This window comes from Euprymna scolopes, chromosome 46, assembly GCF_053919585.1.
Source record: "Euprymna scolopes isolate OS-2025 chromosome 46, ASM5391958v1, whole genome shotgun sequence".
NCBI lineage: Eukaryota > Metazoa > Mollusca > Cephalopoda > Sepiida > Sepiolidae > Euprymna > Euprymna scolopes.
This window is the reverse complement of record NC_136527.1, coordinates 5,012,055-5,038,652: the sequence shown is the minus strand read 5'-3', so window position 1 is coordinate 5,038,652 and position 26,598 is coordinate 5,012,055. Positions and strand designations below refer to the sequence as shown.

The window sequence follows — 26,598 nt, the reverse complement described above, 5'->3', positions numbered from 1 at the left end:
ATGTATTCATAAACAGAAAAGAAGTTGGAGAACTCAAAAGTTGAATTGTAATGTGCTTTATGTACAAAAAACTTAAATCTAAACATAACACCATTTAAAAATGAATATATTGCAATATTTCTTTGGTATTATTGTAGATTAACACATTCTGTTTAACCCCACTCAACTCCTTCTGACCACCCCTCCAAAATGTGATTCTACCTTTTTAGGAAATTATGTATAAAATGCCATGAAAAACTTTAATGAAAGATAAACAAATTATTTTAGAATTGAATGTAAAATAATTCCTCATTACAGATCATTCTAGCATTTTAGGGCAGTTAACTGTTTTTTTTTTATGGGAGATAAATCCTGTATGCTTTTTGTTTTATCTTTTTTAAGACATGTGTGGTTTTAAGAGGGTTTCTATGCAATAAGAATATGGGGAGGGTTGCCATTCGGACTTTGAATTAATTGTGGGGCTAAGGAAAATTATGTGCGAACATACTGAAGACTTGACAGAAACAAAAACAATATTAGAGGGGGGGGGCGATTAGTTTCACAAAAATTTAATGTAAAATAATTCACCATTTCCAGCATTTTAGGACAGTTAACCAATTTTTTATGTGCATTTTTCTTTAAGGAAGGATCTATTTTTTTTTTTTTTAGACGCTTGTATGTGGCTTACAGAGGTATTTTGTTGGGGGGGGGGGTTGCCACTCGAACTTAGTGTTATTGTTAGGGTTAAAGAGTGTTTTAGGAAGAGACTTGCCACACATAACTTTAGTAGGTAGGTTGCTAACAGTATTTTGTTTTACTATTTATTTTTAAGTCATTATCAAGACTTCAAATATTTAAGTGTCAACTAACTGACATTTGTCTTGTTCTCAGGAAATGCTCAACAGTCAACACTATTTGTGCGTTTGTATTACTTGCCATAGAGGTACGAAAAAGTTGTGCAAAAAATAAAAAAAATAAAATTATAACAAATAAATGTTATGCAACGCATGTTTTTATTTAATGTAACATGTTTATTCTGCTCGAAAAACATACAGTGCTTACCGATGTATTGGAAAGTTAAAAATGGCGGCCAACTATCTCTTTCACACAGTAAGTTTGGGAAAATGAGATAAAAATAAAAAAACTAGACAAAATACTGTTAAAAACCCGCTGAATATATGTCCGCCTATGTAACGGTAACATATATTGAGCGAGTTTCTAACAGTATTTTGTCTGGTTTTTATTTATAACTCATTTTCCCAAACTTGCCTCAGAGAGTCGGCCGTCACTTTAAATTTTCGAATACATCGGTAAACACTATGCTTTTCGAGCTGAATAAACATGTTACATTAAATATAAACACTAAAAACATATCCAGTTAGGTAGAAAAGTAACTTATCTTGACTTTGATAACATTTATTTGTTATATATTTGTTTTTTTGACAACTTTTTCAAATCTATGTGTATAGTAATACAAACGAGATTTTCATACATCTTTTGATTTTGAAAAAAACGTTCGTGGCTGTTTGCAGTAAAACATTGTCTTAATTCGCTGTTCAAAACTAATCCAATGAATAAAAGTGCATGCAAGCTATATATCTACAAAAGTTTATTTTGTTTTTTTAACCATGTTTTTAAATTTGACCAGAAATGTGAGAAATTATAATGGATTCATAATGCCGAATTGGGTGGAATTGTTGTTATACATTCTGAAAACGGAATAGTTCTAAACTAATGTTATTCTGATAACAAAATAGTTCTAATTAAACATATCAGAACATTTATATTCATATTTTCATGTTTTTCTTAATTCGTTTGTGAATAAAAATTAAAGAATGCGTGTTGTTTATACTGTGCTATGACTATTTGATACTCGTCATATTAAAGTCTTATTTTTAGCACAACAAAAAAAGAAATGGTCAAAAATATTTCGGACACTTGACAGTATTAAGATTAACACCTCTTCTGATTGATTCCCAAATTTCATAACGAAATTCTTCATACAATCATGGTACGGGCCTTTAGAAAACAGGGAGGGTCATTATAAAACCTTACCAAAACGCCATTTTATGACGTTCACATTTTTATCACTTTATTTGCTTAAAACTCTTAAAATATATAATGTACATTCATATTTATTAATTCATTTGAAAGTATATTCATTTCCGAACAAAACAGTAGTAATTTGAAGACTTGAAGTGCTTTGGTTTAAAAAATATGGCTATTTTAGTAGAACTACCTTGAAATCTGTGATTATCCAAAGCGTTTTTTTCGTCCGTGTGTATTACTAATTAAAAATGGGAATAACATTTGCTAGGAAATATTTTTCGTTACATCGGTCAAGTGGAGGTAACAAAACTTCAGCAAACCATTTCTTCTTAAAAAAAAAAGAAAAAAAAAAAAACAGATTTATTATAATCTGGAGATATATCTCAATTGGTCAGTATGTTATATTAGCTATGGAATTCATGTATGAGCGTGACACTTGTGACGTAAAGAAAATAGGTTTGTTTTTTGACACAACAGAAACATTTCTATGAAAGAATATTAAAATGAAAAATCACGGACGGATCACTCAAACATGAAAAAAAAAATCCTCCCGATTCGTGTAAAGTTACCTATTTTTCCGAATAATCGCTCAAAAATCGAAAATTAAACATGATTTCCCTACGAATAGAACGCAGACGAGAGTCATTTAGCAGAAAACACGCACATGCACCTACTGATGAGAAATATAAGAATGAAAAACCCATATTGGAATCCTTTCACCAAGTTATAGAAACTTAAAATCTAAAAATAGATAATTAATAAAACCTGAAGAAAAAATAAAACCTAAATAAATAAAATAAAATAAAACTAATATTGAAACAGATTAGTAAATGTGACAACAAATTCACCGTTCTCACACAGCTATTTTTTTATGTAGAAATGAAAACAAAAATAAAAAAGAAGGAAGGAAGGAAAAGTGACGGATAGAGTAGTAGTAGTAGTAGTAGTAGTAGAAGGTGTCTTGGCTTTACTACAATTGTTCTTATATTTGTCAACGGGTTAAATTTGTTTAGTTGTAAGAAAATAGCCACAGTATAGTTGTAATAAAGAATAGTTGCAAAACACCCCTACTCTTCCCATGAATGATCCCTCGTTTGAACCTGGGTGTACCTCACTATTTTCAGTTTTTCTTATTAATGAGTTTGATTTATGATAAAAGAATGAATGCCCTGGAAACGTCACTTCTGATTAATATTTAGTTTTAAAATCACAGCAAATCATTTCTTCGTTTGCATATTTTGAAACTAAATATTAATCAGAAGTGACGTTTCCAGGGCATTCATTGTCAACCTAAAATATCAGCTGACATGATGTTGTAAACAAACACAGACAGAATTTGATGAGTGACATTGTCATTATTATTAAAAATTTTTGTTTTTTGCAAAATTAGTCCACTGAGCAAATTATTCCTCGTAATATATAATAATCAATAAAGGATTGATTCTATAATAATAAATATGTAATCTGCATATATTAAATATCATGTTTAAGCGTATTGTATGATCGGGCAATGCCAAGCTGTCAGCTAGTTTAATCGGCCGATTAATAGGTTTTCTAATCTGATTTATCAGTAAATTTTGTTGTCATAAATGATACTAATATTAATTATATTGTAAACGAAGAGAAATTAACTCCCTCTTTTGCTTGCCAGTGAAAATTTATCAAACATGCATCGTCTACACCGTATTATCAAATGACAGGTATGACGAGCTGTTACCAAACTTTCACAAGAAACACTCCTCTAGCTAAAACCACTATCAATAATTTCCCCCACTCTTTATCTGTGCCTAAACCTAAACGTAGATTCCATGAACAAAGCTGTGAAAATTGAAAAATTTTTTGAAGAGGCATGCATCGTCTAAACCATATTATCAAATGACACGTATGACGTGCTGTTAACATGTAAACTTTTACAACTGCACTGAATTTGATTCAAATAGATGTAAGCATATGCAAAATTTCCCTCCTTTCTCTTCCTACCGAATGAACATTATTATTTTTTACTTTAAATCAAATGTCAAAGAAAATTATTTCATCTTTCAATTTTCAAAGAAAATTCTCTTCCTATCGAGTTAACATTATTTTTTTTCATGTTGAAATAAATTGCGACGATGTGCAAACCAAAAATAAAGCGTTCTTCATCAGTCATATTCTTGTTCCTCATTTTTTAACTTTTGCTACCATTACATATTTTTTATTTTTTTCTGTTTTCTTTTTTTTTTTTTTTACATGGAGGTCACCACTTATCAGGCCCGGAGACAACTCAGGGATAAGGGTTAATAGCAGCATATTAATAGTGGTTAAAATAAGTTAGAAATGGATTATTTAGGGGGTCGACTTAACAAGAACTTGTCTACATTGGGCTTGAAGACTTGAATGTTATAATTAGCTGGAAAGCAGGTCAGCAGAACAGAGTTCCACAGACGGACAGTTCTAGGAAAGAAACTTTGTTCAAGGAATTTGCGTTTAGATTTCGGCACAGATAGCCTGTTCTACAAATACTTTAATGGTGAATGCTCTGACGAACTGCATGCACATGTACCTCCTCGACAAACTCGACAAGCAACTAAATCCCACCCCTTTACAGTAGAGATCCCGAGACTAATTAGATATAAGTAATTTAAATACGTAAAAAATTAACTATATACTGACACCAACCTTCGATCATTATGGCAACCAGTTTCTGCTGAAGTATTTTGATGGCAATCCCAAGAATCAGAATACAGCTGCTTGCAAGTTATGTCAAACCATCACAATTAACCTCCTCCCACTTTTTGAGATGAATTACTAATTAGATATAAGTAATTTAAATACGTAAAAAATTAACTATATACTGACACCAACCTTCGATCATTATGGCAACCAGTTTCTGCTGAAGTATTTTGATGGCAATCCCAAGAATCAGTATACAGCTGCTTGCAAGTTATGTCAAACCATCACAATTAACCTCCTCCCACTTTTTGAGATGAATTACTAATTAGATATAAGTAATTTAAATACGTAAAAAATTAACTATATACTGACACCAACCTTCGATCATTATGGCAACCAGTTTCTGCTGAAGTATTTTGATGGCAATCCCAAGAATCAGTATACAGCTGCTTGCAAGTTATGTCAAACCATCGCATAAACCATTATTGAAAGGTTCGTTCGAAAGAAGCAAAAGTTGCACATAAGAAAAGGAAACAATGAATATTCAGGGACAGCCATTCCAGGAACAAGTGGCAGCAAGTATGAGCCTCCATCAAAACACCAAACTACTACAGAATCAATATTGGCCAAAAAGAAAGTTTGGGGTATTAATGATCACAGGTCATAAGAGATCCATTATCTGATAAGAGAAATGATCTTGATATTCAGCCATATTCCGTAATATTTGACATCGGATTTAATAGGCTTATTGTAAAACTTTGTCGTGAAGACCTTTTGTAATTTGAACATTTTGAGGAATTGTACAGTAAATTACGAGGATGTGCAAACTGAAAATAAAGCATTCTTCAGTCATATTCTCGTTCCTCATTTTTGAACTTTTGCTACCATTACATATTTTTATTTTTTTTTCTGGTTTAGATAATGTATATTTTATTGAGATGAATTACTTTGGCCTTTTGGTCAAGATCAAAGTGTAGTATCTGTATATTTTATTGAGATGAATTACTAATTAGATATAAGTAATTTAAATACGTAAAAAATTAACTATATACGGATACCAACCTTCAACCATTATGGCAACCAGTTTCTGCTGAAGTATTTTGATGGCAATCCCAAGAATCAGTATACAGCTGCTTGCAAGTTATGTCAAACCATCACAGTTAACCTCCTCCCACTTTTTGCAAAAATATTTGAGACCTTAATTAACCATGCTCTAGTCCATCACCTTACAGATGCTAAACTTCTGACTGACCAACAATATGGATTTAGACAAGTCCGTTCCACAACAGACATCCTAACTGTAATCTCTGAACGTATATACCATTCACTGGACAAAGCGGGAGAAGGCAGAGCGGTAGCTCTAGATATATCTAAGGCTTTTGACAGGGTATGGCATGAGGGTCTCCTCATGAAGATTAGATCATACGGTATCACTGGTAGAATACTTAACATAATTAAATCCTTCTTAGATAAGAGAAAAATCCAGGTTGTCCTCCACGGTCGTACATCTAAACAATATGATATAAATGCGGGAGTGCCCCAGGGGTCTATCCTTGGACCTCTACTGTTCCTGATATTCATAAATGACTTCCCCGACAAAATTGCCTCTGAGATGGGTATATATGCTGATGACACTACACTCTATAACAGGCACGACAGGAAAACAAACGAACACATATCTAAAGAAATGGCAGAAACACTAGAAGATGACCTCCAATCAGTAGTGGAATGGGGACAAAAATGGATGGTCACGTTCAATGCCGCCAAGGCTAAACTAGTTTCATTCAATAATTACAAGAAACCTTCTCTACCACCTATAGCAATGGCCAACGACTCTTTATCTGAGAGTCCATCTTTCAAGCTCCTTGGCCCAACGTTCACAGGAAACATGAGTTGGAACTATTACATCGAGGGCATTGCCAGGGCCGCTGCAAGGAAGGTGGGCTCTTTCTACCGTGCTAGAAAACTACTAACACCCGAAAGTATCATGTACCTCTATAAGGCAACCATTCGCCCATTTATGGAGTATTGCTGTCATATTTGGGCTGGTGCATCGGCTACTAGTCTCTCGCTCCTTGACAAGGTTCAAAGGAGAGTTGCAAATCTGATAGGCCCTAAACTGGCATCAAAGCTTCAGCCTCTGTCCCATCGACCAAACGTTGCATCCCTCTGCCTGTTCTACAAGTATTTTAATGGTGAATGCTCAGATGAACTGCAAGCACTTGTGCCCCCACGATGTGAACACCCTCGACAGACCCGACAAGCTGCAAAATCCCACCCCCACACTATAGAGATCCCTAGATGTAAAAGATCTTTCTACTCTAAAAGTTTCTTCCCCAGAACCGCTAGACTTTGGAATTCCATTCCAGGTCCCTGCTTCCCCAACTGTACTGACATGCAGAAGTTCAAGTGCAACGTGAACCAACATTTTGCTGCCCAAATCCCTACATAGTAGCTCCCTACACCAAAGTGGCAATGTGCCTTGTATGGGGTGAAAATGTAATTAAAAAAAAAAAACGTAAACCATTATTGAAAAGTTTATTCAAAAGATACAAAAAGTTGCAGATAAGAAAAGGAAACAATGAATATTCAGGGACAGACATTCCAGGAACAAGTGGCAGCAAGTATGAGCCTCCATCAAAACACCAAACTACTACAGAATCAATATTGGCCAAAAAGAAAGTTTGGGGTATTAATGATCACAGGTCATAAGAGATCCATTATCTGATAAGAGAAATGATGGTGATATTCAGCTATATTCCGTAATATTTGACATCGGATTTAATAGGGTTATTGTAAAACTTTGTCGTGAAGACCTTTTTTAATAGAATGCTGTAATTTGAACAAAATAATTTTTTTGATTAATTTACAAAAGTAAAACAAAAATTCAACTGTCTCTTACTGAAATTAACAACATTTCGTATACTAGACATATCGGACAGCTACAACAGATGATGCGACCTTTCTGAGTTTGACAAATCTTTGGTTTTCAAATGACTTTGAATCGTGCAGAGCTATGCTTAGAGTGGTTCCATTCCATAGGTGCAACAATAAGTGAAGAATTGCACAATGTTCTGGATGAGTATAAAATTTTCTTAGTCTTGCAGGATTCAAGAACAAATATGGTTGCTAATGTCAGGGAATGTGATTTAGAATAACTATCATACATTGTAACTTAGGTTGTGAAGGCAATCATTATGTCGAACAGAAATACAGTTCCTCACTTTAATTGCTTTCTATTTGCAATTAGAAAATTAACAGAAATACACGATCAACTTAATTTGGAAAAAACAAATTCATTCAAGATGTGACTATATGGTGGAATTCAACATATTATATACGGAAAATAAATTAAGAACAACGAAAAGCTCTTGTAATGTGTGCTGTTGATAAGATTCCTACCATAGCAATTTACCAATGGGGACTTGTTTGAAAAAAATATCCAGTTTCTGAGTTCATTTGAAGAAATCACCACAGAAGCAAGTTACAGAACTTCAACCATACCAATGATAATACCTACAATTTAGCTCTGAGGTTATTTCTGCACAAAAGCTGTCCAATCTAATTCTAGTATTTCTGAATTTAGTGGAATCCTTCTTACCATTGATTGAGATTGTCGGACTGACTTCCTCATCTTGTTTGTTAACGTCACAACGTTTCGGCCGTTTTGCCCTCCGGCCTTCATCAGGTGTTTTGTATCGAACTGGGATCGAACTGGGAAACCGTTTCTTAGGAGTCTCGAGCCCAACCCTTTATTATTATTACGGGGGTACCGTGTTCGGACTCCAGCTAGGTTCTGGGACATAGTTGCTGATTCTCTGTTTTGAATGTTACTTTTTTCACTGCCTTCGTTCAGGATTGAACTCAGCACCTTTGGGTAACTGTAAACTTTGATACGTCTAGGACCACTCGGCCATATGTCACTATGAATATTCAATAATAATAAAGGGTTGGGTTCGAGACTCCTAACAAACGGTTTCCCAGTTCGATACAAAACACCTGATGAAGGCCGGAGGGCAAAACGGCCGAAACGTTGTGACGTTAACAAACAAGATGAGGAAGTCAGTCGACAATCTCAATCAATGAAAGCACCTCATCTCAAAAATACAGACAATTACCTTGTTGGACAATTCAGGTTATCAATCGAAACAATATTTTCATCTTTTCTAAATGATAAAAACTTGTATATGTCTACTTTCCTAGGCCCATTATTCAAATATTAATTTGATTTGCATAGAAAACATATTTAGAATTGGATTCGACATCTACTTTTCACTGATGATCAGTAGTATACGCTACTCTACTGAGGGTGAAGAAGCCCGAACACGTGTAAATTACAATATGGCAACTTTGAAACCAACTGACAAAAAAGTAACCAGTAAAAACGTCACAAAAAATGCGTTCATCACTCCTAATATGACAAGACAGTAATGCTGTAAAAGTACAATTATTTCTTATTCAATTTCGGCCTTCATTTTTTAGGTATGAAAAGTGAACATTTATAATAGCAAAATTGCACTGATGGACAATTTTTAAAGTATCATCAAATAAAACAGAATTAAATGACAGTAAATATGAATATTCAATATAATTCTATACATAATGATTATTATGCCAATTTTTTTAAACAATTCCTACTGCAACGTCCTTCATTATGGAATTCAACATATTATATGCTGAAATAAATTAAGAACATAGCAAGGAAAAAAAAAAAGAAACTCTATCAAGGCAAAATAAGCTGCTCCTTTGATGTACCTGGCTCTTATATAGATAGCGAATTACATCAGCAGTGAGATATCTATAAAAATAAAATAACGATAATGCAGAGACAGGCTCGCAATGTCTTTTCTGTGAGAAAGTAACAGAGAAGAAAAAAGGGCATCCCTCAATGAGCTACGAAGTCTATTTTGAACTCTGTCAAGGCAAGATAAGTGCTTCTAGGAGCTCCTGCCAAGATATGGCAAAAATACTCCATCCTTGGACGTACCTGGCTCTTATAGAGATAGAGAACCGCATCAACAGTGAGATATCTACTGGATCGATAAAAGGATCCCACCATTTTTCCAGCGACTTTGATGTGTGTGTTCCATTTAGGATCAGGAGTAAAGGTCAAGCCCAGAAGTTTGTCAAAACATGAGGCCATCTTTTCAGCGAAATATAAAAATATATATAAAAAGAATGTTAGCAATTATAGGAAATAAATTTTACACATTTTTAAAAATAAAAGTAAGAATTGTTCACATTAAAATGTTAATAAAAAATAAATAATAATAATAATATTACACTAGTAGGTGCGGCCAGCATAGCCCGGTCATATATATATATATATATATATATATATGTGCGTGTATGTATGCATATTTTTATATGTATGTATGTGTGTATGTATGTATATATATATATATATATGTATGTATGTGTATATATGTATATGTATGCATGTATATGTATGTATATGTGTTTATTTATTTTTATGTTTACGTATCGATTTTTTTTGTATATTTACTTAGGCATGTGTCCCCCCCCCATTTATGTGTCTCCGTACTTTGTACAGGTGTATGCGTGTATGTGTATTTATGTGTGTGTGTGTGTGTGTGTGTGTGTGCGTATTTTATTTACTTACCATTAACAATATGTATGTGCATTTGCTGTACATATGTATGCGTGTGCTTGTATTTGTGTATGTGTGTTACTTATTACCATGAAAAAAAAATCCCTAATTTTATTAATCTATTATTTAAAATAAACCTGTAACGTATAATTTCTACCTGCCCGGCTAATTTATTTATTCATTTATATATATATATATATATATATATATATGTGCGTGTGTGTATGCATGTTTTTGTGTATATATATATGTGTACGTATATATATATATATATATATATATGTATGTATGTAAATGCATGTATATGTATGTATATGTGTTTATTTATTTTTATGTTTACGTATCTGTGGTTTTTGTATATATACTTAGGCATGTGTTCTCCCCCCCCCCCATTGATGTCTCCGTACATTGTACAGGTGTACGCGTGTATGTGTGTGTGTGTGCATATTTTATTTACTTATCATTAACGATTATTTATTAATATTTTAATTTTTAATTTATTTTATTTACTTACTGATACTCTTACCTACCATTATACTATCAAAATAAACCTGTAAAGTATAATTCATTAATTTATTTTTCCTTTTCTTTTTCTTTCCATTTTATAAACAATAAATATCTTTCAATCTCTCCCCGCCCGGCTAAATCACTTTAAACCCCATTTTCAACCCGTTCCTTCACTAACACTAACTCTCCAACCTGTTGTCATGGTGATCCTTTAAATTAACTGTTACTTATGCAGTTATAAATATGAATAGCGTCTTTTAAGTTTAAACCGTTATAAACTAAAAAAAAACGTATATAAGAATTTACACATAATTAATATTTAATTATAAACCCCTCTCTTATTTAATACACTCCTACTACTTTAAATTCCAACGTTCTCTCCCTACCACTCCCCCCTTATTTTCTAACTCCCCTTCATCTACGATTTTTCCATTCTTATTTGACTTTATAACTTAGTCCATCTATGAATTCTGACGATGCTAGTCGGATTTTTTCCTCTCTTTGAGCATTTTCCTCTAGCTGAAACAATTTGTTAACTCATTCTGGACTCACAGTAATAAATTTCATATATATATATATATATATATATATATATATATATATATATATATATATATATTTTTTTTTTTACATAGACGTCACCACTTATCAAGGCCGATAGGCCACTCAAGGATAAGGGTTAAAGAGTGTACAGTAGTCAAAAGGACAATATAGTAATCGATAGTAATGGCAGTTCGGTAAATTTGTTAACTTATATGGAACGGCTCCTCAGAAACTTGTTCACGTTGGACTTGAAGACAACCATATTATAGAAAGCTGGAAAGCAGGAAAACGGAAGACAATTCCACAGGCGTGCAGTTCTAAGGAAGAAGTTTTGATCATGGAATCTATGTTTAGGTTTAGGTACAGATAAAGAGTGGGGAAAATTATTGATAGTGTTTTCAGCTAGAGGAGTGTTTCTTGTGAAAGTTTGGCGAGGGGGGACCATAGATTGAAGCTCAGTCGAACACTTTCCATGAAAATAACGATAAAACTCGCAACATCTCTTCTGTGAGACAGAGGTTGCAGGGAAGAGAAAAGGACATCTCCTACGAGGCCCCGAAGTCTATTTTGAATTCTATCAAGGCAGGACAAGTCTTTTCTAGCAGCTCCTGCCCAGATGTGGCAGCAGTACTCCATCGTTGGACGTATCTGGCTCTTATATAGATAGAGAATTGCATCAGCAGTGAGATATCTACTGGATCGATAGAAGGATCCGACCATTTTTCCAGCGGCCTTGGCAACAGATTTGATGTACGTATTCCATTTAAGATCAGGAGTAAAGGTCAAGCCCAGAAGCCTGTCAAAACTTGAGGCCTCCCCAAGACGAGAGCCACTCCTTTCCCCATTGTACAACGTGATATATATATATATATGCTAAATATGATATTTTCACGCAAATTTTGTATATATGATTATAGTCAATTTTCTATCGATTCTAATCTATATCTATAAAAATGAAAATGTGTGTTAGTGTGTGTGTACATTTTCACCCCAAACAAGGCACATTGCCATTTTGGTGTTGGGGGCTACTATCAGGGGCAGCAGCTACTGGGGCACTATATTCTTTCCTAGAACTGCCCGCGTGTGGAATACTATTCCGCTGTTCTGCTTCCCGATTGATCACAATATAACGTTCAGCGCTACGTAATTTGACACTCATAGTCTTTAAATCAGTAATAAGTACATTTCTCCTGTGTCCATCAAAATAAAATTTATATAACTGGATTCGCAATAAAATTTACTTTACGCCTGTGGAACTCTCTTCCGCTTTTTGCTTGTTTCCCACCTGACTACAACTTGGATGTCTTCAAGTCCAACATAAACAAATTCCTGATAAACATCCCCTTAAATAAGACACTGTATCAAATCTCCATTAATAACGATTACTACGATATTATCCCATTGATTACTGTACACGCAGTAACCCTTATCCCCGAGTGGCCTCTGGGCCTTGATAAGTGGTGACTTCCATGTAAAAAAAAAAAAATAGATATGAAAATAAAGATTGTTTTTTTGTTTGTTTAATATACAGGGGAATATTATCCCATTACTGTACATACAATAACCCTTATCCCCGAGTGGCCTCTGGGCCTTGATAAGTGGTGACTTCCATGTAAAAAAAAAAAAATAGATATGAAAATAAAGATTTTTTTTTTGTTTGTTTAATATACAGGGGAATATTATCCCATTACTGTACATACAATAACCCTTATCCTCGAGTGGCCTCCGGGCCTTGATAAGTGGTGACTTCCATGTAAAAAAAAAAAAAATAGATATGAAAATAAAGATTTTTTTTTTTGTTTGTTTAATATACAGGGGAATATTATCCCATTACTGTACATACAATAACCCTTATCCTCGAGTGGCCTCCGGGCCTTGATAAGTGGTGACTTCCATGTAAAAAAAAAAAAATAGATATGAAAATAAAGATTTTTTTTTTTGTTTGTTTAATATACAGAGGAATATTATCCCATTACTGTACATACAATAACCCTTATCCTCGAGTGGCCTCCGGGCCTTGATAAGTGGTGACTTCCATGTAAAAAAAAAAAAATAGATATGAAAATAAAGATTTTTTTTTTGTTTGTTTAATATACAGGGGAATATTATCCCATTACTGTACATACAATAACCCTTATCCTCGAGTGGCCTCTGGGCCTTGATAAGTGGTGACTTCCATGTAAAAAAAAAAAAATAGATATGAAAATAAAGATTTTTTTTTTGTTTGTTTAATATACAGGGGAATATTATCCCATTACTGTACATACAATAACCCTTATCCTCGAGTGGCCTCTGGGCCTTGATAAGTGGTGACTTCCATGTAAAAAAAAAAAATAGATATGAAAATAAAGATTTTTTTTTTGTTTGTTTAATATACAGGGGAATATTATCCCATTACTGTACATACAATAACCCTTATCCTCGAGTGGCTTCCTGGGCCTTGATAAGTGGTGACTTCCATGTAAAAAAAAAAAAAATAGATATGAAAATAAAGATTGTTTTTTTGTTTGTTTAATATACAGGGGAATATTATCCCATTACTGTACATACAATAACCCTTATCCTCGAGTGGCTTCCTGGGCCTTGATAAGTGGTGACTTCCATGTAAAAAAAAAAAATAGATATGAAAATAAAGATTTTTTTTTTTGTTTGTTTAATATACAGGGGAATATTATCCCATTACTGTACATACAATAACCCTTATCCTCGAGTGGCCTCCGGGCCTTGATAAGTGGTGACTTCCATGTAAAAAAAAAAAAAATAGATATGAAAATAAAGATTTTTTTTTTGTTTGTTTAATATACAGGGGAATATTATCCCATTACTGTACATACAATAACCCTTATCCTCGAGTGGCCTCCGGGCCTTGATAAGTGGTGACTTCCATGTAAAAAAAAAAAAATAGATATGAAAATAAAGATTTTTTTTTTTGTTTGTTTAATATACAGGGGAATATTATCCCATTACTGTACATACAATAACCCTTATCCTCGAGTGGCTTCCTGGGCCTTGATAAGTGGTGACTTCCATGTAAAAAAAAAAAAATAGATATGAAAATAAAGATTTTTTTTTTTGTTTGTTTAATATACAGGGGAATATTATCCCATTACTGTACATACAATAACCCTTATCCTCGAGTGGCCTCCGGGCCTTGATAAGTGGTGACTTCCATGTAAAAAAAAAAAATAGATATGAAAATAAAGATTTTTTTTTTTGTTTGTTTAATATACAGGGGAATATTATCCCATTACTGTACATACAATAACCCTTATCCTCGAGTGGCTTCCTGGGCCTTGATAAGTGGTGACTTCCATGTAAAAAAAAAAAAATAGATATGAAAATAAAGATTTTTTTTTTTGTTTGTTTAATATACAGGGGAATATTATCCCATTACTGTACATACAATAACCCTTATCCTCGAGTGGCCTCCGGGCCTTGATAAGTGGTGACTTCCATGTAAAAAAAAAAAATAGATATGAAAATAAAGATTTTTTTTTTTGTTTGTTTAATATACAGGGGAATATTATCCCATTACTGTACATACAATAACCCTTATCCTCGAGTGGCTTCCTGGGCCTTGATAAGTGGTGACTTCCATGTAAAAAAAAAAAAATAGATATGAAAATAAAGATTTTTTTTTTTGTTTGTTTAATATACAGGGGAATATTATCCCATTACTGTACATACAATAACCCTTATCCTCGAGTGGCCTCCGGGCCTTGATAAGTGGTGACTTCCATGTAAAAAAAAAAAATAGATATGAAAATAAAGATTTTTTTTTTTGTTTGTTTAATATACAGGGGAATATTATCCCATTACTGTACATACAATAACCCTTATCCTCGAGTGGCTTCCTGGGCCTTGATAAGTGGTGACTTCCATGTAAAAAAAAAAAAATAGATATGAAAATAAAGATTTTTTTTTTGTTTGTTTAATATACAGAGGAATATTATCCCATTACTGTACATACAATAACCCTTATCCTCGAGTGGCCTCCGGGCCTTGATAAGTGGTGACTTCCATGTAAAAAAAAAAAAATAGATATGAAAATAAAGATTTTTTTTTTTGTTTGTTTAATATACAGGGGAATATTATCCCATTACTGTACATACAATAACCCTTATCCTCGAGTGGCCTCCGGGCCTTGATAAGTGGTGACTTCCATGTAAAAAAAAAAAAATAGATATGAAAATAAAGATTTTTTTTTTTGTTTGTTTAATATACAGGGGAATATTATCCCATTACTGTACATACAATAACCCTTATCCTCGAGTGGCCTCCGGGCCTTGATTAGTGGTGACTTCCATGTAAAAAAAAAAAAATAGATATGAAAATAAAGATTTTTTTTTTTGTTTGTTTAATATACAGGGGAATATTATCCCATTACTGTACATACAATAACCCTTATCCTCGAGTGGCCTCCGGGCCTTGATAAGTGGTGACTTCCATGTAAAAAAAAAAAAAATAGATATGAAAATAAAGATTTTTTTTTTTGTTTGTTTAATATACAGGGGAATATTATCCCATTACTGTACATACAATAACCCTTATCCTCGAGTGGCCTCCGGGCCTTGATAAGTGGTGACTTCCATGTAAAAAAAAAAAAAATAGATATGAAAATAAAGATTTTTTTTTTTGTTTGTTTAATATACAGGGGAATATTATCCCATTACTGTACATACAATAACCCTTATCCTCGAGTGGCCTCCGGGCCTTGATAAGTGGTGACTTCCATGTAAAAAAAAAAAAAAATAGATATGAAAATAAAGATTTTTTTTTTGTTTGTTTAATATACAGAGGAATATTATCCCATTACTGTACATACAATAACCCTTATCCTCGAGTGGCCTCCGGGCCTTGATAAGTGGTGACTTCCATGTAAAAAAAAAAAAATAGATATGAAAATAAAGATTTTTTTTTTTGTTTGTTTAATATACAGGGGAATATTATCCCATTACTGTACATACAATAACCCTTATCCTCGAGTGGCCTCCGGGCCTTGATAAGTGGTGACTTCCATGTAAAAAAAAAAAAATAGATATGAAAATAAAGATTTTTTTTTTTGTTTGTTTAATATACAGGGGAATATTATCCCATTACTGTACATACAATAACCCTTATCCTCGAGTGGCCTCCGAGCCTTGATAAGTGGTGACTTCCATGTAAAAAAAAAAAAATAGATATGAAAATAAAGATTTTTTTTTTTTTGTTTGTTTAATATACAGAGGAATATTATCCCATTACTGTACATACAATAACCCTTATCCTCGAGTGGCCTCCGGGCCTTGATAAGTGGTGACTTCCATGTAAAAAAAAAAAAAATAGATATGAAAATAAAGATTTTTTTTTTTGTTTGTTTAATATACAGGGGAATATTATCCCATTACTGTACATACAATAACCCTTATCCTCGAGTGGCCTCCGGGCCTTGATAAGTGGTGACTTCCATGTAAAAAAAAAAAAATAGATATGAAAATAAAGATTTTTTTTTTGTTTGTTTAATATACAGGGGAATATTATCCCATTACTGTACATACAATAACCCTTATCCTCGAGTGGCCTCCGGGCCTTGATAAGTGGTGACTTCCATGTAAAAAAAAAAAAATAGATATGAAAATAAAGATTTTTTTTTTGTTTGTTTAATATACAGGGGAATATTATCCCATTACTGTACATACAATAACCCTTATCCTCGAGTGGCCTCCGGGCCTTGATAAGTGGTGACTTCCATGTAAAAAAAAAAAAATAGATATGAAAATAAAGATTTTTTTTTTGTTTGTTTAATATACAGGGGAATATTATCCCATTACTGTACATACAATAACCCTTATCCTCGAGTGGCCTCCGGGCCTTGATAAGTGGTGACTTCCATGTAAAAAAAAAAAAATAGATATGAAAATAAAGATTTTTTTTTTTGTTTGTTTAATATACAGGGGAATATTATCCCATTACTGTACATACAATAACCCTTATCCTCGAGTGGCCTCCGGGCCTTGATAAGTGGTGACTTCCATGTAAAAAAAAAAAATAGATATGAAAATAAAGATTTTTTTTTTGTTTGTTTAATATACAGGGGAATATTATCCCATTACTGTACATACAATAACCCTTATCCTCGAGTGGCCTCCGGGCCTTGATAAGTGGTGACTTCCATGTAAAAAAAAAAAAAATAGATATGAAAATAAAGATTTTTTTTTTTGTTTGTTTAATATACAGGGGAATATTATCCCATTACTGTACATACAATAACCCTTATCCTCGAGTGGCTTCCTGGGCCTTGATAAGTGGTGACTTCCATGTAAAAAAAAAAAAATAGATATGAAAATAAAGATTTTTTTTTTGTTTGTTTAATATACAGGGGAATATTATCCCATTACTGTACATACAATAACCCTTATCCTCGAGTGGCCTCCGGGCCTTGATAAGTGGTGACTTCCATGTAAAAAAAAAAAAATAGATATGAAAATAAAGATTTTTTTTTTGTTTGTTTAATATACAGGGGAATATTATCCCATTACTGTACATACAATAACCCTTATCCTCGAGTGGCCTCCGGGCCTTGATAAGTGGTGACTTCCATGTAAAAAAAAAAAAAATAGATATGAAAATAAAGATTTTTTTTTTTGTTTGTTTAATATACAGGGGAATATTATCCCATTACTGTACATACAATAACCCTTATCCTCGAGTGGCTTCCTGGGCCTTGATAAGTGGTGACTTCCATGTAAAAAAAAAAAAAAATAGATATGAAAATAAAGATTTTTTTTTTGTTTGTTTAATATACAGGGGAATATTATCCCATTACTGTACATACAATAACCCTTATCCTCGAGTGGCCTCCGGGCCTTGATAAGTGGTGACTTCCATGTAAAAAAAAAAAAAAATAGATATGAAAATAAAGATTTTTTTTTTGTTTGTTTAATATACAGGGGAATATTATCCCATTACTGTACATACAATAACCCTTATCCTCGAGTGGCCTCCGGGCCTTGATAAGTGGTGACTTCCATGTAAAAAAAAAAAATAGATATGAAAATAAAGATTTTTTTTTTGTTTGTTTAATATACAGGGGAATATTATCCCATTACTGTACATACAATAACCCTTATCCTCGAGTGGCCTCCGGGCCTTGATAAGTGGTGACTTCCATGTAAAAAAAAAAAAAATAGATATGAAAATAAAGATTTTTTTTTTGTTTGTTTAATATACAGGGGAATATTATCCCATTACTGTACATACAATAACCCTTATCCTCGAGTGGCCTCCGGGCCTTGATAAGTGGTGACTTCCATGTAAAAAAAAAAAATAGATATGAAAATAAAGATTTTTTTTTTTGTTTGTTTAATATACAGAGGAATATTATCCCATTACTGTACATACAATAACCCTTATCCTCGAGTGGCTTCCTGGGCCTTGATAAGTGGTGAAACATGCCAGCATAGCATTTTTATGATGTTTTTTTATGATGTTCCTACTTAAAGCCCTCATAGTATTATGATAATCTAATGTATAAATCGCTGTCTGTCTGTCTGTCAATTTGTCTGTCTCCATATTTTCAAACTATCTCTTCCGAAACTAAAGGTGCGAGGGCATCAAATGATTGCGTTTTTATAGGCTGTACTTTTATGGGTCTTTTTTTTACATAGGAATCACCACTTATTAAGGCTCAGAGACAACTCGAGGATAAGGGTTAAGAGTGTACAGTAGTCAATTGGACAATATAGTAATCGTTAGTAATAGAGATTCGGTAAATTTGTTAACTAAAGTGGAACGGCTCATCAAGAACTTGTTTACGTTGGACTTGAAGACAACCAGATTGTAGTCAGCTGGAAAGCAGGAAAACGGAAGACAGTTCCACAGGCGTGCAGTTTTAAGAAAACTTTTTTTTTTTTTTTTTTTTTACACAGTGATCACCACTTATCAAGGCCCGGAAGCCACTCAGGGATAAGGGTTATTGCAAGTAAATTACGTTAGTGTGGAGATTTCATGAAGTGTTTAATTAGGGGGGCGGTTCATTAGGAATTTGTTAACATTGGACTTGAACACATCCAAGTTGTAGTCCGGAGGGAAGCAGGCAGACGGAACAGAGTTCCACAGGCGTGCAGTTCTAAGAAAGAAGCTTTGTTCATGGAATTCGCGTTTTGATTTAGGCACAGATATAGAGTGGGGGAAATTTTTTACAGTGGATTCAGCTAGACGGGTGTTTTTCGTGAAAGATTGGCGAGGGGGGACCAGGGATTGGAGTTCAGACGAGCATCTGCCATGAAAATAACGATAAAACAAGGATAGGCTCGCAACATCTTTTCTGTGGGAGAGAGGTTGCAGGGTAGAGAAAAGGGCATCCCCCACTAAACCACGAAGTCTATTTTGTACTCTGTCAAGGCATGATAGGCTGTTTTTGGCAGCTCCTGCCCAGATATGGCAACAGTATTCCATCCTTGGACGTACTTGGCTTTTATATAGATAAAGAATTGCATCAGTAGTGAGATATCTTCTGGAGCGGTAAAAGGATCCCACCATCTTTCCAGTGACCTTGGCAACAGACGATGTACGTGTTCCATTTCAGATCAGGAGTAAAGGTCAAACCCAGAAGCTTGTCAAAACACGGGGCCTCACCCAGACGAGAGCCATCCATCACAATTGATGCTAGATGGGGATCAGAGCGTTGATGATGTAAGGATAGGAGTTAGGTTTTGGATGCATTAAAGGTAACCAGCCACATCTTCTCCCACTGAACCACGTGCTCGAAATCAGAGGAGAGAGAATCAGAGAGAACTTTGTCATTTACAGCCTTTGATGTGTTGCCGTAGATGGTCGCGTCATCAGCATAGATGTCAACGAATGATTTAAGTATGTGTTTAGGGAGGTCATTGATGTAGATCAGGAAGAGAGTTGGGCCCAAGATTGACCCCTGAGGGACTCCAGCATTTATATTGCAGGCCTCCGATTTTTGTCCATCTACCACTACTCTTATGAACCTATCGGAGAGAAATGATTTAATGATTGAGAAAACATTTCCAGTTATACCGTAGCTGGAAATCTTGTGAAGTAGACCTTTATGCCAGCTTTGTTCATGGAATCTACATTTAGGTTTAGGCACAGATAAAGAGTGGGGAAAATTATTGATAGTGTTTTCAGCTAGACGAGTTGTTTCTAGTGAAAGTTTGGCGAGGGGGACCAGAGATTGAAGCTTGCCACTTGGACGTAAGGGGCTACTATTTGGGGCCATGCCTAGGGAAGATTAACAAGATATTTGTTTATGTAACATTTAAACTTCTGCATATCAGTACAGCCAGGAAAGCAAGCAGCAGGAAGGGAATTCCAAAGTCTAGCTGTGTTTATATAGATAGAGAATTGCATCAGCAGTGAGATATCTACTGGCTCGATAGAAGGATCCCACCATTTTTCCAGCAGCCTTGGCAACAGATTTGATGTACCATTTATTTGCATGTCACGTTGGTACAGTGGTAACATCACCAGCTTTGAATGCTAGTTTTGGGTTCGATTCTAGCTAATGGCACCTAAATACTTTTTTTTTTTTTTTTTTTACTTTTGAAATCACGACAATATAATAATATATACAAAATTTAAAATATATTTAAGCATATTTTACCACGGGGCAGAGACCCCCCCCCCCGTTAGTATGTTCAAAATTTCATAATAAAAAGATGGGTTAGTCCGTAAATTTCCTACCATTTTCAGTCACAAGCTGACTTAAGAAAGTTAGAACATCCTTCTGGGTTCCTGCTTTCCCAACTGTACTGACATGCAGAAGTTCAAGTGTAATGTGAACAGACATCTTGTTGCTCAACTCCCTACATAGCATCCCTGCAACTTATGGCCCCGATAGCAGCCCCTACATCAAAGTGGCGCTGTGCCTTGTTTGAGGTGAAAATGGAATAAAATGTCCAGTGAAATTGTGTGGTATTGCTATTTAGATGTAAGGTAAATAAAGTCTCGATAATGACTTAAAAATTAAAAATTATACAAAATGTTGGATTTTTCATGATGTCCAGTGAACCAAGCATTTTTTGATACTTTAAAATGGTCATAATTCTAGTTCTAATGGACTGATTAAAAAACGAAAGATATTTTTTCTTTATTTTTTTTAATGCTTTTTTGTCAATAATGCTGGATTTGAGTTTATTCGCTGAAATGAAAAAAAAAAAAATGGTGTGGTATTGCTATTCTAATAAGTCCTGCATCGTCAACTAAGTTCCAACCCCTGTCTCTTCATTAGACACAAGGTCGTTTTTTGATGTGGGGAAAATCCAGCTCCCCTAAAAAGGTGCACTGTATAGGAACAAAAATAAAAATTGTCTCAGTCATGAAGGATTTCTCATTCACTGACCAAAAACATCGTTATTTCCATGGCAGGTGCTCGTCTGAACTCCAATCTCTGGTCCCCCCTCGCCAATCTTTCACGAAAAACACCAGTCTAGCCAAATCCACTGTGAAAAATTTCCCCCACTCTATATCTGTGCCTAAATCAAAACGTGGGTTCCATGAACAAAGCTTCTTTCTTAGAACTGAACGCCTGTGGAAATCTGTCCGTCTGCCTGCTTCCCACCTGACTACAACTTGGATGTCTTCAAGTCCAACGTTAACAAATTCCTAATGAACCGCCCCCTTAAGTAAACACTTCAAATCTCCCCACTAACGTAATGTACTTGCAATAACCCTTATCCCTGAGTGGCTTCCGGGCCTTGATAAGTGGTGATCACTGTGTAAAAAAAAAAGAAAGAAAAAAAGGTGAGGTGTAGCATCGGAGCAGATACTACACTATGATCTTATTCATATAATTTGTAAATTTCATGTAATAAACCAAAAAAAAAAAAATTACAATTTAGGCACGAAACCCTTAAGAAATTTGGTTGGTTTGTTTTTGTTTTACGGCATATCAACCCTTTTCAGGTTATTTAATGCCGAATCCAGTGATTTTGAAGAAAAAGTGGTCAGAGTGGACCTGGGAGCAATGGCAATTAAAGGGTGGCTCCACACTCTCCAAAGCACGCAAGCTGGGGCCTCACCATTGGATATAGTTTAAGGTCATATCCAGGACCAAGAAATTTGGGGGAGGGAGATGGGTGCAGGGTCTTTCTAAAAGGTCTGTAGAATTTTGAAGAATACTCTTGGCTGGCACCATTCACCATAATACCGCATTCACACTGTGGAGTTAAAACCTATTTAATAAACTCTTCAAGCGTTTTTATAAAAATTATGTACTTTTATTTATTTTTAAAAATCTATTTTGTTTTTTTTATCACACTGTTATCTTGGCCCGAAGACCATGAATCGCATTTTTGCATCGATCTGAGTGTTTTACAAGTACATTAACGAAATGCACTCTGACAATCTCGTAACATTAGTACCCCCCTTGGCGTAAATACCCTCGATTAACCAGACAAGCAGCAAAGTCTCACGCTTTCATCGTACAGGTCCCCCGACACCAGAATAGCTTTCTCCTCTAATAATTTCTTTCTTTTAAACTGATAGACATTGGAATTCCCTCCCTGTTTCCTGCTTCCCCAAACAAAAATCTACTGTGAGAAATCCTACAATTATAAGCAAGTCCCTCATTGGCTGATTAGCCACCAACTGTTTTTGTTTAGACCAATCAGATTGGTCGAGATTTTAACTGCCGAGCGATGCGCTTAGCACGTTTTTGAATGCTTTTTCTTTTCAGTTACAGCTAAGCAGCTTTTGAAGAAACCTGGAACTCAAGACTCTCTGGATACGAAGCATTTGGTGCCTCTACCCTTCGTCTCCTTGAGACTATTTTAAAAGCTTAAATGATTAGGTTAAGTTATATATGGCTCAACGCTCTGATCCCCATCTGGTATCAATTGAAATGGATGGCCCTTGTCTAGGGGAGGCTCCATATTTTGATAAGCTTCTGAGATTGACCTTTACTCCTGACCTGAAATAGAACACGTACATCAAGTCTGTTGCCAGGGTTGCTGGGAAAATACTGGGGTCCTTCTACCGCTCTGGAAGATATCTCACTACTGATACAATTCTCTATCTATATAAAAGCCAAGTACATCCAAGGATGGAGTACTGCTGCCACATATGGGCAGGAGCTGCTAAAAACAGCCTATCCTGCCTTGACAGAGTACAAAATAGGCTTTGTGGCTTAGTGGGGCGATGCCCTTTTCTCACTGTCAATAATTTTCCCATTCTTTATCTGTGCCTAAATCAAAATGTAGAATCCATGAACAAAGTTTCTTTCTGCACGCCTGTGGAACTCTCTTTTGTTTTTTGCCTGTTTCCCACCTGACTACAACTTGGATGTCTTCAAGTCCAACATAAACAAATTCCTGATAAACCAGCCCCTTAAGTAAGATACTTTATCAAATCTCCATTACTAACGATTACTACGATATTATCCCATTGATTACTGTACACGCAATAACCCTTATCCCCGAGTGGCTTCCGGGCCTTGATAAGTGGTGACTACCATGTAAAAAAAAAAAGAAAAAGAAAAAGAGAGACATTTTAAGGTCAGAATTATTAACCCATCATTAACGACTTTTCCTTCAACTGGACATTCCTTATGGATATCTGTGATGTCAACTCTAAAGGTATCATACCAACCCCTTCAAACGGCTGCAATTAATCCGATCTTCGAACAGTGTTGAACCCGGAAAAAAAAAAGGTATTTTTTTTAGATTAGGTCCACCTCCACAATTTTCTTTTAAATGACGACTTCTAAAAGGTTTCCGCCTATGCTGAATACAGAAATCGCATTGAAATTTTGCAGAAATAAGTAGTTATCGAGATATAAAAAGTTGTTTTATTCATTGTATTCTTTGGCAGCCATCTTTGTTACACGCGTGTGTGCGCGCGCCATAAACAAATCTATGTGCATAACAAAGATGGCTGCCAAAGAATACAATGTATAAAACAACTTCTTTTTATCTCGATAACTACTTATTTCTGCAAAATTTCTTTTTTTTTTTTTTACACAGTGATCACCACTTATTAAGGCCCGTAAGCCACTCAGGGATAAGGGTTATTGCAAGTACATTACGTTAGTGTGAAGATTTGATGAAGTGTTTACTTAAGGGGGCGGTTCATTAGGAATTTGTTAACGTTGGACTTGAAGACATCCAAGTTGTAGTCCGGTGGGAAGCAGGCCGACGGAACAGAGTTCCACAGGCGTGCAGTTCTAAGAAAGATTTCCATATTCAACATAGTCGAAAACCTTTATAAGTCGTCATTTAAAAGAAAATTGTGGAGGTGGACCTAATCTAAAAATTTAACCCCCCACCCCCCCACAAAAAAAAACAAAGGACTAAGGCATGATTGATAGAAGTAAGAGACGAACTGATGACTTCACTTTCTTGGGTTAACCTCCACCCCTCTTCATAAGATTGAAGTGGTTAAATTCGTGACCCCCCCCCCAGCAGAAATAAAAATACACGATCTGAGATCGAAATCAAAACTTGAAGACAGTGAGTCAAGCATGATAACCATTAGATCACCTTGCACGATCTTTAAAAAAAGTGTTTTCAAACCTACTTATTCTTAACATTGCTCCTTTAATTGAAAAAAAATTAGGGTTTGAATTATATTTTTCGAGTAGTAATAAGCTTGAAAAGACCGGGGGTCGAATTAATTAACGCCCCCCCCCCATTTGGAAATGTCTATTAAAAAGTAAATAATTAATTAACAGAATAAGTCACGAAGACAAAGTGACCTAAGTTTGATATATGATTCGATTTGCTCACTTCTAAGCATTGTACCAATTAGCGAAATAAGAAGTTCAGCCATAAAGAAGAAAAGCCACCAAAACAAGAATGGTATCATTAAAACAAGCTACCTTTTGGGATCCAGGATGTAATTTTCTACATAGTCACCAGCATTCTCAATGTACTTTTACCAGGAATTTAATGACACATTCCTTCTGATGCACATCCACAACAGAGGTTGCTTTTTTAGCGTCTCATACCGTCAATATCTGCAACAGAGTGATGAAATATTGAATGCATGAATGTATACAGATACACGGCATAATTGACACACCGGTTCTCGTCAGATCACCGAAGTTAAGCAACATTGAGCCTAGTTAGTACCAGATGTTAGTACCAAATTGGCAATTAAGGGGTCAGTTGGGAATTCTAGGCGCTGTATGTGCTCTCCGCTTATCTCGGCATCTGTTTCCAGTCGTCCTGTACTTCGCTTGCCACTAGTATTTAACAATGTCGACTCAGGAGAGGTGTGATTGGAGATTGCGCACCTCCTGCTACAAAAATTTCACGTGCAGACAGCCCTACGTGGGTATTCATAATCTGTCAAAGACTGAAGGAGCTTGTTATATATATATATATATATATATATATATATATATATAGTGTTATATATTGTATTGTTATATATATATATATATAGTGTCTGTAGGTATTTAATTATTATAGTAAAAAAATAATTATGACAGCCCCTTTAAGAAATTTGTTTCTTATCGTTGAGCACTTTCCGTTGAATTAAAAAGTCGGTCAATTTAGCTCTTATGCGTAGATCATCGTATAACGATTTGATCACTGTCTGTCTGACGTAATGAACATTTAAATTAAAATGTTTAAAATTCAACGCTATTTCACACGGTTAATAGTAGCCGAATGGATACGGCCTCCGCTAATCGAGCCAGAGATGTCTCGTGTCGCGGAGTTCGAATCGTTCGACTGGTAGTAATCGTGACACCCTGCACTGAAGAATCCCGAAAGGATGAAACACTAGTGTCTGTAGGTATTTAATTATTATAGTAAAAAAATAATTATATATATATATATATATATAAACTTGGTCCAACATCTGAAACATATGTAACCAAACAGATAAAACATTAATAAAAAATAAAAACATATATATATGTATATATATATAAATATATATATTATAGAGTCTAAATAAATATAATTACCTAGTCTGTCAAAACTGAATGAACCTGTCACATATCTATATATCTATAAAAGTGAAAGGGTGTGTGTGTCTGTGTGTGTACATTTCCCTATGCAATAACTCTGTCAATTAAAAGTCCACAAACTCGAACTTTGATATACAGGGTACTGAGACAGAAATTTGGCTGTTAAGGGGTCAATGTTCAACGATTTGACCTTTGAGAACTCTACCAAACTCCTCCGTCAATTTTGGGTATAAACACTTGAAATTTTAGATACAGATTCCTTGGACATGGATCTAACTTAATGATTTGATTTGAGCTCAAAACAATAAATGTTAAGGGGTCATGATAGGGG

The 26,598-nt window shown here is 34.6% G+C and overlaps 1 protein-coding gene across 2 annotated transcripts in view; it reads right to left on the bottom strand.

Annotated features, from left to right (window-relative positions):
* The window catches only part of LOC145270621 (uncharacterized), a 122,606-nt gene that overhangs the window by 44,503 nt on the left and 51,505 nt on the right, over positions 1 to 26,598 (bottom strand). The window contains exon 2 of one of the 2 annotated variants that reach the window (XM_080126247.1): positions 9,668 to 9,823. The exons of the other annotated variant lie outside the window; for it this stretch is intronic. The gene's annotated coding sequence lies outside the window, so the exon portion shown is untranslated. The remainder of the gene's footprint in view (positions 1 to 9,667; positions 9,824 to 26,598) is intronic. 2 annotated transcript variants of the gene reach the window in all.